The sequence below is a fragment of the Manis pentadactyla genome, chromosome 13 (genome assembly GCF_030020395.1).
Source record: "Manis pentadactyla isolate mManPen7 chromosome 13, mManPen7.hap1, whole genome shotgun sequence".
Classification (NCBI taxonomy): Eukaryota; Metazoa; Chordata; class Mammalia; order Pholidota; family Manidae; genus Manis; species Manis pentadactyla.
In genome coordinates, this window is record NC_080031.1 from 32,842,738 (window position 1) to 32,858,402 (window position 15,665).

Consider the following 15,665-nt stretch of genomic DNA (forward strand, 5'->3'; position numbering starts at 1 on the left):
AGAAAACATAGTTTCGTGCTGTAAGAAAGCAAATGTAGATGATCAGGTGTGTGCCTATAGGCTAAGTATTAATCCAAGCTAGACAAGGGCAACAAAATATCCACAGATGCAGAAGATTTCTCTCAAAACAGGAAACCACATCTATTTTAAAGCCACTTCCTTCTCTCCATACTTACTGCCACTCCTTTAACTTAAACTGTCATTATTTTCCCTTGAATTGCTATAATAATCTCCACACTGAACTTACTTATTCTATATAGTTTTATTGAAAATATTCTGGGTTTCGAACTTGTGCATGCATTGGGAATACAAGTGGGCAAAGGATCCTTGCTATTACAGGCTTACAGGCTAGTGTGGAGAGAAATAAGTAAGACGTGTGCTAAGGGTAATAATAATAATAGAGTTATGAACAGTGCTATGGAAGAATACAGGAAGGACAAAACTCAGCCCTGCTTTCAGGGATGGGGAGGACAAAGCAGAAAGGGGAAGAGGATTGAGGAAGATATTCTGATGAAAATGGTTCTTGAGAACTTAAAGAAAAAATGAAAAATCGTTACCAAACATACAGATGCAGGAATTATCTCAGCCCCTTGAGAGAAATATAAAGTTGAAGACAGGATAGGGTAGATAAAGCTAAAGTGATAGGACTGGCTCATGAATGCACAGGGGCTTGCATTTCATTCTATAGGTAATGAGGATTAAAGAAGAATTTAAAGTATGAGAGGCATTATACCATTGAATTTACTTTCAAAAAGATCATTCTGCTGGGAATATACAGTGAGTAACAAAGGTGTGTCTCTTATTCTCATGGAGCCTACTGTCTAATGGGGCAGATATGCCTGTTCACTGCCATGGGTAATGAGAATACCAATTCTTTAAAAATTCAAACTTTTTTTTAATGAGAAACAAATCATTTTCTTGTTAAACCACTGAAAGGGATTTATTACACATAAGATCATCTTAATTAATGCATATTACCTTTAATCCAGCAACTCAATAAGCACATTTATTAATCTAAATATTTATCTGTTGATTCTTTAGTGTTTTCTCCATTAAAAATTACATCATTTGTAAAAAGTGCTTGTTTTCTTTCCTATTTTTTTTACAGATTTTCTTGAACTATAGTTGTAGCTAAGACCTTCTATACAGTGCTGAATGAAAGCAATAATGCTTTGCAAAACTTTTAAATTAATGTTACTGTATTTGTGCATGTATAATTTATACCTAATTATTATATTTAATACAGATATAAATAATTTGAAACTTGGATTAAGTCAATTATTGAGGTTTATAGTTCATGGATAAGAAGTGAACCTGATGATGTATATGTATACAGTAATTTTTATTTCTATGACTAGTAATATAAATAAAACTTTTTAAGACATTTTCAAGCATCAAACTAATAATAAATGTCAAACTAATATATGCACAGACATTCATTTTAGTAAAGTGGTTAAAAGTTAAATCCTTTCATGTTTGCTTTATATAGAATGGCCAAACAGAGAAGCTAAAATTTTCTACTTTCTTCGTTTGGTTTGAGTAAATTTCTATAAATACACTTCATTTAATCCTCACAAGTAAAAGTCAAAAAGGGTGCTGGAAAATGTATGAAAGGGAAATGAGGCTCAATCCACATGATGACTAAAGCATTGAAACTGATAAAAATCAATCAAGGAAAATAGGTAGAATTAGTAAAGAAGAGGGCCAAGGATGTAACACCAAGGATAACTAGCCTTACAGAACAGATAATTTAGGTGAAGTACATATATAGCACTTGGTATATACAAGGTGATTGTCTAGATGAACTGCAAATACAGTGGAAAATATTATGGAAGACACAGAATGAGGAAGTTTTATAGCTGAGGAAGAACAGGGAGAGAAATGGAGGAAAAATTGGAGAGGTGGTGAAACCACAGAAAATAATTTCAAGTAGGAAGTGTTACCTACACCATCAAAAGCCAAGGACAGGTTAGGTAAGGTAAGGACTGAAAAGAATTGACTGATGAGTTGTGGGTGGAGTGGAAGAGAGGCTAGATTACAACAGCTTTAAGAGGGAATAACAGACACAATCTGTATAAATTATTTTTCTAAAACATTCAGTGAAGTGAGGACTAGAGGACCTAGTAAATTCTAGGAAATTTTGTTTTAGATGGGAGAGATATGACATATTAATACACTAAAGAGAAAGGGGACACAGGGGAAAATTTGTTATTGGTTAAAACAACCTAAATCCCTTTCACCTACATCCACATCGCAGAGAATTTTTTTGGATCTTTAAACTAATACATGAGAGAACAATACTACATGGTAAAACTCCCATTTCTGTTAACAAGTAAACATTCATAGGCAAATAAATGGTTAGATACTCTTAACTTTTATAGTTATTAGTGAAATAACACACCTGAAGTACTAGAATTTATAATAAACAATCTGTATAGTTATTTCATTCAATGCTCACAATCCTTTAAGGCTGGTATTAATAATGATTTTTTCAAAATGGGAAATTGAAGTTCAGAGATTAAATATTGAGCCTAATAACACACAACTAGTAGAAATACACTTGTTTCCCTCAAAGCCCATGCTTTCAATACACTTCTGACTCTGAATTTTAATATCAATTGAGCCCAGAAAGTAATTTTAGTGCTCATAAGATCCAACCATGAATGTAAGGGTCAAAAGTTACCATGGCAATTTACTATTATTCTGAATAAAAAGACATATGATGATAATAATAATAATAGGTAACACTTACAGAGCCAGTACCATGTGTCAGGCACTGACCCAAAGGGATCACACAGTATTTAATTAAATTCCTGTAAGTATTACCCTTATGAAAATAGTAAGGCTTCTGCTTCCAGTAAGATGTAGTGGTCATAATTTTCCCTATTTCTCCTGCTCAGTACAACTAAATGCCCTGAAAAAATATAAAATATGTATCACAAATAGATGAAGAAAGCTGGTGAACTTAGGACTCAAGGGACCATACAGTGGTGAGCTCCTTGGGTTTTATTTTTGCCTAATATGTCTCAGATACTGACGAAGCTGACAACACTGAACACCAATGGACACACACATAAATAGTTCCAAAAAAACTAGTCTCATAAGCCAGAGGAACAGGAAAAGGAGCAACCTGGCAAGGCAGAAGAGTTCAGACACATACCACAAAAAACTGAGTCTCTACACCTGTCCATGTCAACAAAAGTGGAAAGGAGAGCCTAGAATTCCACCTCTGCTAGGCTGCGATGAGGTGCCTCCACTCTCCCCTTCCCATGCCCCACTGGACAGGTGTCAAGAGAAGGCTGAGTGGGAGCCAGGACGTTAATCTCTGCTAGAAGGTGACGAGTGTCCGCCACCTCCTGGCACACATCAGTGGAGATAACGTGGCTCATGGGGAGCCTGCACTTCTACCCCCAGCTGGCAATGACACTGCATCCCTCCCTCTCCTTGCCGGGGTGGATTGAGAGGCCTCTGTGAAGAGTTAGGAATTTCATCACCACTCAGTAGAGATAAGGTCGCCCCCACCTGTCAGCGGAGACCACACAAGGAGCAGCAACAAGGTGCCCGTCCTGCCCCAGTCAGAGTGGGATGAGAGAGTGCAGAGAGGGGAGCCTGAACTCCCAGCTCAGTCTACAGGGAAAAGGAGCCTCTCCTGCCCCAGGTGTCAGCACAGGTGAGGTGGGAGATCTGGACTTCCACCCTGACAGAGCTGTAATGAGGTGGTTACCTCCACAGAGCATGGTCAAAAACACCCACTCAAACACAAAATGTAAATAAGATTTAGAGTCTTATATATTGGATATATATCCAAGAGCCAGGAATATACCAAATTGAATGAGGAAAAACAACCAATAGACACCAACACTGAGATGATGCAGATGTCAGAATTATCTGCCAAGAACTTTAAAGCAACCATCATAGAAATGCTTCAATGAGCAGTAACACACATGCTTGAGGCAAATGAAAAAAACAGAAAGTTTCAGTAAAGGAGAGATATAAATAAGAAACAAATGGACATTTTATAACAAACACAATAACCAAATAAAATGGAGAAATAGGAAAGAATTAGCTTGAAGACACAACATTAGAAACTACACAATCTGAATATTGTGTAATACAATGAAAAAACAGGCTGAAAACAGAAGGAACAGACTTAGAAATAAATGAACAAGATCAGAAGAGATGTGAGATTGTGATGAAAAGCCTAATACTCTTGTCTGACAGCGGAGTAACAAAAGAAGAGGAAAAAGAGAGTCAGACTGTAAAACTACTTTAAGTACTAATTACTGAAAATGTCCCAAATTTGGCAAATGATATAAACCTATAGATTCAGGAAGCTGTGAAGCCCAAACAAGATAAATCTAAATAAATCTATGCCAATGCACACCATAGTCAAACTTCTGCAAACTAAAGACAAAATAAATTCTTGCAGGCAATGAGAAGCATCTTACCTTATAGGGGAAAACCAGTTTGAATGACAATGGCTTTATCATTAGGAATTATGGAGGACAGAAAGAATGACATAATATTTTTCAAGTGCTGAAGTACAAGAATTGTCAACCCAGAATTCTATGTTCATCAAAAATATCCATTCAGAATGAAGGAGAAATCAAGACATTATGAGGTGGAGGAAAAATAGATTTCTCCTGAGCAGACCTACTCTGAAAAGATGGATAAAGAAGTTCTCTAATCAAAAGGTTAATGATAAAAGAAAGAATCTTGGAATATCATGAAGGTGTCAAGACAGAATAGAGTAAAAGAAACAATATGGTTACATACAACAGACTTCTATCTCTTCTTGTTTTGTAAATTATGTTTGATTATTGAAGCAAAAATTTTAATACTGCATAATGTGTCTCTCAATGTATATAAAGGATTTAAATTTAAATAACTTGAAATTTAAGATATTTAAAACAACTATATAATGAGTATATGACAGAGGGTAAATGAAAGTAAAAGCATAAAGTTTCTATGTTTTACTCAAACTGGTAAAATATTTACACAAGTATTGTCATAAAATATATTTTTTCACACAATATGTAATATTGTAAAATACATACCTACTTAATATAAAATATACATGCTGTATTATAGTTAGCATATTTACTAAAGATATATATTATACATACTTATTATTTAATCTTACATATAGCTGAATCAAAATGGAATTCTAGAAAGGGTTCAAGTAAACCACAGAGAGACAAAAAACAGAGAACAATCAAAAAAGACTTAAGTATGAACACATCAATAATTGCACTAAATGTAAATGGTCTGTGTACACCAATTAGAAGACAGATACTAGCAGAGTAGATTTTTAAAAAAATTTAACCCAACTCTGCACTTCCTACAAGTAACTCACTTCAAATAGAATGATATAAGCAGGGTGAAAGTAAATGGATGGAGAAAGATATGCTATGCAAGCATTAATTACAAGTAATCAGGTGTGAATATTTTTATATTAGATAAAGTAGATTTCAGCAAAGAAAATTATAAGGGACAGTAAGGATTACATAATGTTATTCAACCAAGAAGCTATATCAAATGTAATTGTGTATGTATCAAACAATAGTGCTATAAAATATGTGAACCAAAAACTGAATGAACAGGGAAAATAACAGATGAATGTAGTATTATAACTGGCGATTTAAACAACCCTCTCTCTAAAATTAATAGGACAGGAAAACAGTAAGCCAGCAATGATATGTCAAAACTCAACATCATCAACAGAATCTTATCAATATTTATAGAGAACTCCACCTAACAACAGAATACACATTATTTTCAAGTGCCTATAGAACATGTACCATATCCTAACCCACAAAACATATTTCAAATGACTTAAAAGAATTGAAACCACACTGACTATGTTCTCTAACCACAATGTAATTAAACTAGAAATCAAAAAGAGAAAGATAACATGAAAATCTCCAGGCACTTGGAAAATAACATACTTCTAAATAATCCGTAATTCAGAGAAAGTCTCAAGAGAAATTTTTTTTAAAAAACCACTGAACTGAATAAAAACAGAATTACACTATATAGAAATATGTGATATTTTATTTGTAATACTGTATATCAAAATAATGCTGAGAAAAATTCATAGCAGTACATGCTTATGTTAGAAAAGAATAAAAGTCTCAAATCAATCATTTAAGCTCCTACTTCAAGAAACTAGAAAAAGGAAAGTGTAATAAACTCAATGTAGGCAGAAGAAAATAAATGATAAAGTGCAGAAATCTATATATATTCAATCTAGAATACAGAAAATTGTGGAGAAAATCAATGAAAAAGTTTATTTTTTGGCAAGTTCAATGAAATAGACAAACCTTGAACAACACTGACAAAAAATAAGAGAAGACAAATTACTAATATCAGGAATTAAACAGAGGAATCACTACAAACCTTGAAGACATCAAAAAGATATGAGAATACTATAAACTCCACATAACAATTTGATAGTGCAGATAAAATGGACCAATTCCTCAAAAAGTATGTATTACAATGCTCACCCAAGATGAAATATAAAATTTGAAAAGTCCTGTAACTACTAAGGAAATTAAATGTACCAAAATTTTAAAAAAAGAATTAACACCAAAATCTATACAGTTTCTTCCAGAATATAGAGAAGGATCCCAGATAATTTTACTAAGTCACTATTACTGTGGTACCCTAGATAACAAAAAAATTCCCAAAACTATAGCTTAATATCCCTCTTAAATACAGACACAAAAATTATTTTTAAAAATTAGCAAAAATTTCAGCTATGTATGAAAGGTATTATGCACTCTGACCAACTAGGCTGACCCAGGGATGTAAGGGTGGTTCAGTGTTTGAATATCAAGAATGTAATCCACCACTGAAGCACACTAAACAAGAAAAACCTTATCTAAACTGACACAGTGCAAGCATTCAAGGAGAAGTGCAACACCTATTCAGGAGAAAACCTCTCAGCAAACAGGGAATAGAGAAATTCCTCAATTTGACAAAAAACATCTACAAAAAAAATCTATAGCTAAAACTATACTAAGTAGTGAGAGAATGAATGTTTTCATTTTAAAATGAGGAAAATGGCAAGGATATACACTCTTACCCCACTATTCATCATAGTGCTAGAAGCTTATACAGCTAAGGCAATAAAATTCTACAAAAGGCACTTACATTGGAAAGGAAGAAACAAACTGCCTCTATTTTTACAGATGACAAGACTGTCTACATAGAAAATTCCATGTAACCTATAAAAACATTCATACAACTAATAACTGAACTAGCAATGTCACAGGATAAGATCAACATATGAAAATCAATTGTTTTTCTATAAACTAGCAGTGAACACATGGAAACCAAAATTTAAAATATAATACACCATATTAAGTAGCTCAAAAATAATAGAAATACTATTAAATTTTGGTATATTTTGGCATAAATCTACCAAAACATGCACAGGACTTGTGAACTGAAAATTACAAAATGCTGAAAAAAGAAACCAAAGAAAACTAATAAATGGAGAGATATGCCATGTCTATGAATTGGAAAAAAATCAGCATAGTAAAGTTGTCAATTCTCCCCATATTGATTATAGGTTTAACACAATTCCTATCAAATTGTAGCAAGATTTTTTTTTATTTAACAGATTTTATTTGAGTAATCTGATAGATAAGAATTTGTTAAGCATTATTCAATTATGCAAGATTTTTTTGTAGGTACAGGTAAGATTATTCTAAAACTTATATGGAAAAACAAGGAAACCAGAATAGCTAACAGAACTTTGAAACATAATAATAATAATGTGGGAACAATCAGTCTAGCTGATTTAAAGACATATTTTATAGTTTATAGTAGTCAAGATTATATGATATTAGTGAAAAGACTGACAGAAAGATCAGTAGAACAGAATATATCACTAAGAAATAGCCCCACTCAAGTAAAGCCAACTGGTTTTTAACTCAAGTTCAAACACAATTCAATGTGTAAAGATAATGTTTTAACAAATAGTGTTGAAGCAAATGGATATCCACAAGCAAAAAACTGAACCTCTATCTAAAAATCACACTTCAAACTCAAAATGGATCATAGATTTAAATATAAAATGTAAAAACTATCAAACTTTTAGTGGAAAATATAGAAGAAAATCTTTATGACCCAAGGTTAGTCAAACAGTTCTTAGATATGACATTAAAAGCACAATCCATGAAATACAGGAAAAAAGTGAATAGATAGATTTTTATCAAAATTAAAAACTTCTGTTAAAGACCCTGTGAGAAGATGAAGATAAGCTACAGGCTGAGAGAAAATACTTGCAAATGAAATCTGATAACAGATTTATATCTAGAATATGTAAAGAACACTTAAAACTCACCAGTAAAAAAAAAATCCAATTTAAAAATGGACAAAAGACATAAAGAAATTCTACAGCAAAGAGAACATATAGATGAACACATGAAAAGATGTTCAATATCATTAGCATTAAGGAAATACAAGATTAAGAACACAATGAAATATCACTACCCATCTATTAGGTTGGTTAATAAAAAAATAGTGATAACACCAAATGCTTGAGAGGGCACAAAAGCTTGTATCACTCACACATTGTTAGTGGAAATTATTTAGAAGTTTATTAAAAAACTAAATACAAGATGGTGACCCCATCTGGCTAGGAAACTTGGCACTTCTGCCTGATTCAATCCCCCAAACAGGAGCCTGTAGTCTGTTTTGCTGCACTGCCTGGGCAGGGAAGCTAATTTTTAACACTATTGCTCAGTGTAGCCCACCAGGAAAGCTGACCAGGACCAAAATAAGGTTGTACAGTTTCACCATTATTCAGTATAATAGTGGATGTTCTAGCCAGAGCAATCAGGAAAGACAAACAAAATGCATCAGAAACGGAAAGGAAAAAGTAAAACTGTCTTTGTTTAGATGACATTTTATTAAGAGAAAATCCTAAAATCTGCACTGAAGAAAATACCCAATTGTTATAAATTAATTCAGTAAAGTTGCAGGACACAAAATCAACATATAAAAATCAGTAGCATTTTTATACACTAACAACAAATTATCTAAATAAGAATAAAGAAAATCCCATTTTACAATAGCAGCAGAAACAATAAAATACTTAGGAATAAATTTAACCAAGATGAAAGATTTATACATTGGAAACTATAAGACACTGATGAAAGAAGACACAAAAAAATGGAAAGATGTCCTGTGTTCATGGATTGGAAGAATTAATATTACTAAATGTCTATACTATCTAAGCCAGCTTTAGAGTCAATGCAATCCCTACCAATATTCCTAAGTCATTTTTCACAGAAATAGAAAAAACAAAATTCATATGGAACTACTGTAGACTCCAATAGCCAAAGTCCTGAGACAGAACAAAGCTAGAAACTTCACACATCTTGGATTTAAACTATATCACAAAACTATAGTAATCAAAACAGTATGGTACTGGCATAAAAACAGACACATATACTAATGGGAAAGAATCAAGAGCCCAGAAGCAAACTTACACATATATGGTCAGCTAACATTTGACAAGGAAGCCATGAATACTCAATGGAAAAAGACAGTTTCTTCAATAAGTGGTGCTGGAAAAATTGAACATTCATATGTATAAGAATGAAACTAGATCCCAATCTCATACTACTCACAAAACCTAACTTGAAATCAATTAAATATTTTAATGAAAACCTGAAACTATAAAACTCATAGAGTTAAAATAGGAAATAAGCTCATTGACACTGGTAATACCAATAATTAATTTTTGTACATGATACCCAAAGCACAAGCAACAAAATAAAAAATAAGTGGGACTCCATCAATCTAAAAAGCTTCTGCACAGTAAAAGAAATGATCAACCAAATGAAAAGGCAATTCATGTATCTGATAAGGTGTTAGTATCTAAAATAGATCTAAGAAATTTACATAACTCAACTGCCAAGAAACTCCAAATAACCCAATTAAAGATGGGCAAAGCAACCTAAACAGATATCTTTCAAAAGATATTTGAATGACCAAGAGGTACATGACAAGGTACTCAATATCACTAATCATCAAATGAATGCTAATCAAAAACCCAATATATCAGCTCACAGTTGTCAGCATGGCTATTGTCAGAAAGACAGGCAATAGCAAATGCTGTTAGGGATAGAGAAAAGGGAACCCTTCTACACTTCCGTGTGACTGTAAATTGGCATAGTCAATGTAGAAAACAGTATAGAGGTTCCTCAAAATTTAAATACAGAACTACCATACCGTATGATCCAGCAATTCAACTTCTGGATATATACACAAAGGAAACTAAATCACTATCCCCAAGAGATCTCTGCACCTCCATGTACACTGCAGCATTATTTACAATAGCCAAGACCCTGAAACAACTTAAATGTCTATGGATGGATGAAGAAAATGTGATACACATGCACACAAATGTGTACACATAATGGAATATTAGTCATAAAAAAGGACTCTGGCCACTTGTGACAACATGGATGGACCTCAAGGGCATTATGCTAAGTGAAATAAGTCAGATAAAGATAAATACTATGTCACTTTTAGGTAGAATCTTAAAAAAACAAAACATAACTATGAAATTCATAGAAACAGAACAAATTGTTGTTTGCCGGGGATAGGGGACTGAATGAAGGTGGTCAAAATGTACAGATTTCCAGTTATATAATATAAATATAAAGATGTACAGAATGATGACTATATGTAACAATATTGCAATTGTATATTTGAAAGTTGCAGAGTAAATAAGTTCTCATGAGAAAAAATATTATAATTATGTGAGGGGATGAATGTTAACTAAAGTTTTTGTGGTTATCATTTCACAATATATATATATATATATATATATATATATATACACTAAATCATTATGTTGTATACCTACACACCTAAAAGTAACATAATGCTGTATGTCAATTATATCTCAATAAAACTGTTGGGGAGAGGAAGCTAAACACACACCACATTACCTGATAATCACAGACCTGAGCATTTATCCCAGAGAAATAAAAACCTGTGTGTGCACTAAAACATTTACATGATTTTTTCATAGCTTTATTTGTGTAGTCAAAAACTGTGAACAACCAAAATGTTGTTCAACAGATGACTGTACAAACTGTAGTGCATCCATATCATGAAATACTACTCACTATTAAAAAGCAACAAACTGGAAAACAATTCCATTCACAATAGCATCAAAAAAAAAATAAAATACCTAGGAATAAACCTAACCAAGGAAGTGAAAGACCTATACCCTGAAAACTATAAGACACTCTTAAGAGAAATTAAAGAGGACACTAACAAATGGAAACTCATCCCATGCTCCTGGCTAGGAAGAATTAATATCGTGAAAAAGGCCATCTTGCCCAAAGCAATATACAGATCCGATGCAATGCCTATCAAATTATCAACAGCATTCTTCAATGAACTGGAACAAATAGTTCAAAAATTCATATGGAAACACCAAAGACCCCAAATAGCCAAAGCAATCCTGAGAAGAAAGAATAAAGTTGGGGGGATCGCACTCCCCAACTTCAAGCTCTACTACAAATCCACAGTAATCAAGACAATTTGGTAGTGGCACAAGAACAGAGCCACAGACCAGTGGAACAGAATAGAGACTCCAGACATTAACCCAAACATATATGGTAAATTAATATACAATAAAGGAGCCATCAATATACGATATAGGGACATACAATGGGGAAATGACAGTCTCTTCAACAGATGGTGCTGGCAAAACTGAAAAGCTACATGTAAGAGAATGAAACTGGATCACTGTCTAACCCCATATACAAAAGTAAATTCAAAATGGATCAAAGACCTGAATGCAAGTCATGAAACAATAAAACTCTTAGAAAAAATCATAGGCAAAAATATCTTAGCCATAAACATGAGTGACTTCTTCATGAACATATCTCACCAGGCAAGGGAAACAAAAGCAAAAATGAACAAATGGGACTATATCAAGCTGAAAAGCTTCTGTACAGCAAACACCACCATCGATAGAACAAAAAGGTATCCTACAGTATGGGAGAATATATTCATAAATGACAGATCCGATAAAGGGCTGACATCCAAAATATATAAAGAGCTCATGTACTTCAACAAACAAAAAGCAAATAATCCAATTAAAAAATGGGCAGAGGAGCTGAACAGATACTTCTCCAAAGAAGAAATTCAGATGGCCAACAGACACATGAAAAGATACTCCACATCACTAGTTATCAGAGAAATGCAAATTAAAACCACAATGAGATATCACCTCACACCAGTAAGGATTGCCACCATCCAAAAGACAAACAACAAATGTTGATGAGGTTGTGGAGAAAGGGGAACCCTCCTACACTGCTGGTGGGAATGTAAATTAGTTCAACCATTGTGGAAAGCAGTATGGAGGTTCCTCAAAAAGCTCAAAATAGAAATACCATTTGACCCAGGAATTCCACTGCTAGGAATTTACCCTAAGAATGCAGCACTCCAGTTTGAAAAAGACAGATGCACCCCTATGTTTATCACAGCACTATTTACAATAGCCAAGAAATGGAAGCAACCTAAGTGTCCATCAGTTGATGAATGGATAAAGAACATGTGGTACATATACACAATGGAATATTATTCAGCCATAAGAAAACAAATCCTACCATTTGCAACAACATGGATGGAGCTAGAGGGTATTATGCTCAGTGAAATAAGCCAGGCGGAGAGAGAAAAGTACCAAATGATTTTACTCATATGTGGAGTATAAGAACAAAGAAAAACAGCAGCAGAATCACAGAACCCAAGAATGGACTAACAGTTACCAAAGGGAAAGGGACTGGGGAGGATGGGAGGGAAGGGAGGCATAAGGGTGGGGGAAAAAAAAAAGGGGGTATTACGATTAGCATGTATAATGTGGGGGGGCATGGGGAAGGCTGTGCAACACAGAGAAGACAAGTAATGATTCTACAACATCTTACTATGCTGATGGACAGTGACTGTAATGGGGTTTGTGGGGGGGGACTTCGTGAAGGGGGGACCCTAGTTAACATAATGTTCTTCATGCAATTGTAGATTAATGATAAAATAAAAAATAATAAAAAAAAGTAATTAAAAATAATTAAATAAATGACTGAACCTTAGAGATAATCTCACTTGATACCTTTCCTTTGAAATTGATACCTAGGAGAGGTTTTGTCATTTACTGGCAGAAGAACATGTCTTTCATAATCCTACGAAGAAGCCACAGAACAGGATCTGGCAAGGTGACTATTACTCGCAAATTTGTTATTCCTCTATCATTCTAGTCTTCTTTTCCCCCCTAACCAATGCAATAAAAAGTATCATAATGAAAGTTTGGGGTTTACTGATAGGCAAGTTATTTACTGCACACCTTATATTTGCTTAAGAAAAAAATGAGGGGAGTAAAGGTAGAATATAAGTAAGTATCAATATTAGCTTGTAAAAAGAGTAAAACCTATTCTAAAAGCTCATCAAAAACCTTTACTGATGTATACTATTTGGAAAAGGTAAGGTATACCTGAAATTCTCTCTTAAGTAGTTTACATCCTAATTTGCAAGATACCACACATAAATAATTCAGGACAAAAAGAGAGGTGTCATAAGGCAGTACTACAATAATTGCCTATATACACAATTTTAAAAAAGGTACTCTGGGTTAGTCCTTTAGAAAAGGTAAGGTTTGAGCTAAGATTTGAATGACAGTAAGAATTTAAAGGTAGGTAGGGAAGGCATTTCACTAAATCTATAAAGAGTGTCCAAGAGGAGGGTACTAGGCTAGGTCAGGGCCGGATAGGGTGTGGGGAGAACGAGCTTTTTAGATTTGTTGTGCAGAGACGTTTTCTTTTGGTATGACATTTGAGCCGAGACTTGAATGATACAGAGGAATGAAGAAAGTGATCATGCGGGAAGAGAATATGCTAGGAAGAGAGGACAAGTACAAATAACCATTACATTTCCCTGCCTGTATATTAGGTTATATCGATTGAATACACAGAGCTTTGTTCAATGAATGGTAAAAGAAAGAACTATGAATTTCTAAACCTTAATTTAAATAATTCCACAAATTCTTTCTGATCTCAGTTCTCCACCAGTAATAATAATTACTGCACAGAAGAAAATATCAGATAATGTAAGCATAAGTGTTTTAGAAACAAAATATATTGAAATTATAAAAATCAGTTCAACTAGACAACAGTGGAAAAGTTATGATGCTTAGATACATAAAAAGTAGAGAACTGAGTCATGACCATTGCTGATACGGGCGTTAGTAAGTACATCACATTTTTACATATCTTTTCATTTTCCTTATTGTAGCTTTTTGTACGTGCTTTATCCACCTTGCCAGATTGTAAGCTCTCTGCAAATGGTAAGCAGATCTTAAATACAGCACCTGATAGAGGCTTTTGGTAGTAAGTTGATACACCAAGACAGTAATTCATTTTATAGCCCTATGAGGATTTGTGTACCTGTGTGTTCAAAATCTCATCTACCTGCAAAGGATTAATAGTGATTCATGATATTACAAAATGCTAATGCAAGCAAACATAGATACCAACAGAATTAAACTCATCTTAAAGAAGATGGAAATAATCCTCAGGTAACTGTTAATTACTACTGCTGACCTTGGTGGACGTTCCCTGGCATCCAAAGATGGGGATTGGCTAAAATATCCACAGTATGGCATTTAATCTACCACCAAGTTTGGCGTTTACATTTATCTGCAGAGAACAACTTTTCGCTGGGTCAAAACCCGCAAGGGACTGTGATCATGAGATGTATCATGTCAGAGTCACCTACAGTCTACACGCAACTGCTGTGGGAACAAGCACATGAATATCACTTCATAAAGTCTTAATAACTGAGCAAAGGCACAGGGTAACTTTGAAAAGCTGCTTAAGTTATTTAACTTGGTTATCATGCATTTGAGGAAGAACCTCTGCTATGGTGGAACCACTGGTACATCAACAGAGTCTTTTCTCCCTAACGCCCTAGCCCAGGCTTCGCAGTCGCAAAACAGCACCGGGGTCACTGGACGGCCGCAATGAAGGCTCAGCAGCTCGCGGGCAGCCATGGATTCCGGCAGCGCCGGAGCCCCGCACTGGGGGTAGTCTTAGTCCGGCCTTCGAAGGCGGGTTTCAGGGTGGGCGGCTGTTAGCGGCAGGGAGCGTCCTGTGCTAGGCGGGGGCTTCGGCGGAACGGTGGGGCGGAAGGCAACTTCCTCCTCGAGGACGGCAACACATTGCCTCGAGGCAAAACTCCAGGGGCCACCCTGCAGTCCCCCCAACCCCACGCCGCGGAAACCTCTCCCGCCCCCAAACACGAAGGAGAGGCAGAAACAGCGGAAGCCACGGGAATCCTGTCCTCTGTGGGTCGTAGGGGACCAAACTCAGGGCCCAAGGAACAAGGCACCGACGTCCCACTCCTCCCTCAGACCCCAAAGCTCACCCACCTGCAATTGCAGTCTCCGAAGTCTCCACCCTAGTCTCGCTGCCTCCAGAGGACTGACTGCGATTGGCTTGCACCGCTGTCCCGCTAGCTCTCCTCCAAGTGTGAGTGGCGCGACTACCCAGCTCAAGGCCTCGGGTCCCTCCCCCGAAGCGTCGCTCCGCGTGACGTCACAGGCTGCCGCAGAGCGCAGAGGCGGGCCTCCGTCTCCGCCC

The 15,665-nt window shown here is 35.2% G+C and overlaps 1 protein-coding gene across 2 annotated transcripts in view; it reads right to left on the minus strand.

Annotated features, from left to right (window-relative positions):
• Positions 1-15,605, minus strand: part of KBTBD3 (kelch repeat and BTB domain containing 3) — a 41,022-nt gene extending 25,417 nt beyond the window's left edge. The window contains exons 1-2 of one of the 2 annotated variants that reach the window (XM_036902734.2): positions 15,455-15,587; positions 7,156-7,229 (exon numbers count right to left, since the gene is read on the minus strand). The gene's annotated coding sequence lies outside the window, so the exon portion shown is untranslated. Of the gene's footprint in view, positions 1-7,155; positions 7,230-15,454 lie in introns of both variants that reach the window. The other variant, XM_036902733.2, reaches the window with a different exon arrangement.
• Positions 15,606-15,665: the final 60 nt, after the last annotated feature.